Below are 3,674 nucleotides of genomic sequence, written 5' to 3'. Positions count from 1 at the left end.
AACGGATGTATAACTAAATCTTTGAACCATAATCTAATAGAGTTTGATTATTTGTCAGAGGAAAAATTGTACACAGCTGTCTTATTATTTAGTAGGTATCTGTTAGTATGTTGAAACGTATAAGATACTGATAATTTCAATTAATAAATAAATCAACCTTATTTTACTTACTAATATTCAATTAAAATAAAATCGCTATCGTAAATAGGTATTTCTTTTTTATTTAACCCTTTCACTACCATAACTTTGAATCTATTTAAAAAATTGAATAAATTTTCCAGATCATGCTAATATCGGTGATAGGTTAATTATCATAAGTAAATTTAGAATGTTAATCTGAGTAAAATAACCGTATTTCAAAAGGCACTTGAACCCTAAGACAGGCCTAAAGTCAACGATGCCCTAAATAATACCGTCTTCAACGTTCAAATGTACCTAATTTGAATTGGATTTCGCTGTCAGATCGGCTTTAACATTAAGATATTTGAAATCAAATTTAAATTATTTGAAATATAATAAATATATAAGTTTCGAATAGAATATAATTTAAATAAGGGAAAATTACAAGTGTTTGTATCACGTTTAGGAAATATAAGAAGGTTAAAGAAGAATCCTTTGATGTTGTTGATGTAGTTATAAGAACGTAAGGGTGTAATAGTCTTAATAAATTAAAAGATTTAGACGGTTTTTTGATATGTGAAATGCAATTCTGTATATTATGAAGATATCAAGGAAAATAAATTAATTGTTTTTTAATAATAATAAGTTTGATGACTGAGATCTAAGACTCGCGAGTATTCATTAAAATAAAACGAATATTTTTCAGATTTACTACGCGAATATTATTATTTTAAAAACTACATTTCACAGTCCCGAATTTTCGGTTACTTTTCAGCAACCGTGATCACGGGCTGACGAGATGTAGTTTTTGAAATAATAAAATTCGCGTAGTAAAACCGAGAAATAATAATTTTATTTAGGTTTGATTAATCAAATTGCTTTAATTGAAGATGCTAAAAAAAAAACTAATTTTAAAATTATATCTCAATAGGCAGAATCCACATAAACCAACCATTTTAGATATTGTAATAAATTGTTTACAACTAAGCGTACATGTTTATTATGTTTTCTGTTGTAATAAATTCAAATAAGCTGAGGGAATGCTAAATCATGTTTGTGCAATTATAAATGTAAACAAGAATATACAATCTGAAACAACACAGAAAAGTCGACATTTGACTAACAGCATTTGTTGATACGTAGCAACAAGCGCACATTAAAATTGATATCACTGTCGCATGTTTCGTCAAATTAAGTACAGTGATAATTTAGTTAGGAAAAGTATATTTCGTTTCGTTTTTCAGATTTAGTTTAATTTGTTTTTTAAATTATGTAACAACAATTTTTATACATTGTATGATGTATAATCTTGAGGAAATTGATTGTAAATGATTATATAGTAAAACAGTATTAACTTGCGACTATAATAAATATAATAAGGGAATTCCGCTATGTGGCTTTAAGGGGAGTTGGCCCACCCAAATAACTCCTGAACTGTTGGCTAGATGTTACTAGTAATAGTTGGCTTTGTGACGTGCGTAACAGCAAAGATGCGTGCAAATTTTTTGCCATGCCTATCATACCCGGATGCTTCGGAAGGGATGGCCAATCGTGATTTAAGAGAAAATATATTTTTTTAAGTGATCTCTTAATTTTTTTTAATTTTTGTTATTATAATTTTAATGTTGATTATTTAAAGTTTTATAGAAACCTTACATGGTTTTAATTAACAGCATTTTAGAAAAACTATGATCAACTACCCCGGGCTTACCCTATAATATTATATTTTTTAATTAGATATTATTATAATTTTATTGTCACATTTTTCATGTTTCTATTTCGAAGATAATCGTTCAAAGTGTCGGTTTAAATAAATTTTTTGTTCAACCTTTACGCTTTATAACGCCTTTTCAAGACGGGAATAGATGTTTTATTTCACGGACTTGTTGCATTGAATGGCTTTAAATTAACATACAACGGAGATTGAATGAAGTCACAATTCCATACGGAGTCGGTAAGACTACTTTATTTGTAATGTCTGGAATGACTCGGAGATTTAAATATGTTAACTTTGGATTAGTTGTAAACTTAACTTCAATTACTGTGATTTCCTAATTACGATTTAAAAGTTAATAAGATCATGAGCAACATTTGGTTCATCAAATTCATCTTAATCAAGTCAAATAATATGAATCTTGTCGTTAAAACTAATTGGTTGAAATACAATCTACGTATCTGTATCTCCTTGACTGTGAGTCCAAATAAGAGACTAATTGTATATTAAAATAGAGTTTTAATTCAATCGCCTTTATCGATCTTGCTTAATGTTCAAACCAGGTTGCACTTTGGTTAGCTTGTGAATTACATTAGCTATCAATCAACGTGAAAGTCTCAAAGTCAGTTTAAGAAGACAGAGGCTGATATGAATATATGGCAAATGAATAAATTCACCTATTATAATTTTTACACAGCTAATTTATTTATAATCTTTTTTTTAAGAGAAAGGTGCTAAACGAGCAGATGGCCTACTTGATGGGCAGTAATATCGTCGCCCATAGACATCCGCAACAGAGAGGTTGTTGATACGTTGCCAATGGTGGGTATTGAGGAACAGGGAGGTGAAGGAATAAGGAAGTGGCAGGAAAGGGTGGGAACAGGAAAAGGGCAACCGGCTCTCTCAGTCATCGAACGAAACGCAGCCATTAAAGGCTACTTCCCGCCGATCTTCTGTGAGGGTGTGGTACTTCCCTGGTCGAGCCAGCCGATGTGCGGGCTGTAGTGACTGACCACATTTAGGCTCTACCACCTTCTCATGTTTAATGTGATTTCAAAAACCAACAACAAAAATTAGAGATAGCTTTACTAATTATACTCTTGGTATAAGAGAAGGTACATCATGTCATATATGTATATCGAATATAAGAATTCGTTACTATTTTAAATTTTTATTATAATATTCGAACTGAAATTAAAATTAAATTTTTTTTAAGTGTTTAAAATACAAGAAAGAAATATAGATAATAGAAATTTTAGAAGGAATTATTCTTTTAGAGTCCAGACAAGCAAGATATAAACCCAAAAACCCCTATTTTTTTCTTATAAAAGCTATTGATCTAAACATCGGAATATTTAATTCAAATAAAATATGTTAAGAAAGCGGAAGAGGTGGGCGAGAAGAGTTCAAACATAATGATTTTAAGTAGATTTGAAAAGTACTGTAATCAGACAATAGAGGATAAGTGCGGTTGTCATTTGGGAGTGAGCCAAGTCTGATCAGGCCTCTTGGTTCGATTCCACTTTATTATCGAAAAAGCTATTACAAAAATCACTACTAACTTTATTTGCCGCTATAAGATTTGCTTTTTATGTATGAAACAGAAGAAGTTGATATTTTGAACTAACTTAGACAGTAACGTGAATGGAATGCTTTGAAGTCAAACTTTTCTCCGGAGAATCGTGGAGTTGACGTGTATTTATTCATCTGGCTTTGTAAGCGAGCCCCGAACTCACAGCTCACAGCTACCGACAACTTCTAATAGAGGACATGAATTTTCTTTGATTCACTGGTTTCCAAACAGAAGTCAATAACTTACAACTTACATTTGAATTTATAA

The sequence above is a fragment of the Danaus plexippus genome, chromosome 26 (genome assembly GCF_018135715.1).
Source record: "Danaus plexippus chromosome 26, MEX_DaPlex, whole genome shotgun sequence".
Taxonomy (NCBI): domain Eukaryota; kingdom Metazoa; phylum Arthropoda; class Insecta; order Lepidoptera; family Nymphalidae; genus Danaus; species Danaus plexippus.
Note: the sequence above shows the minus strand (reverse complement) of the source record.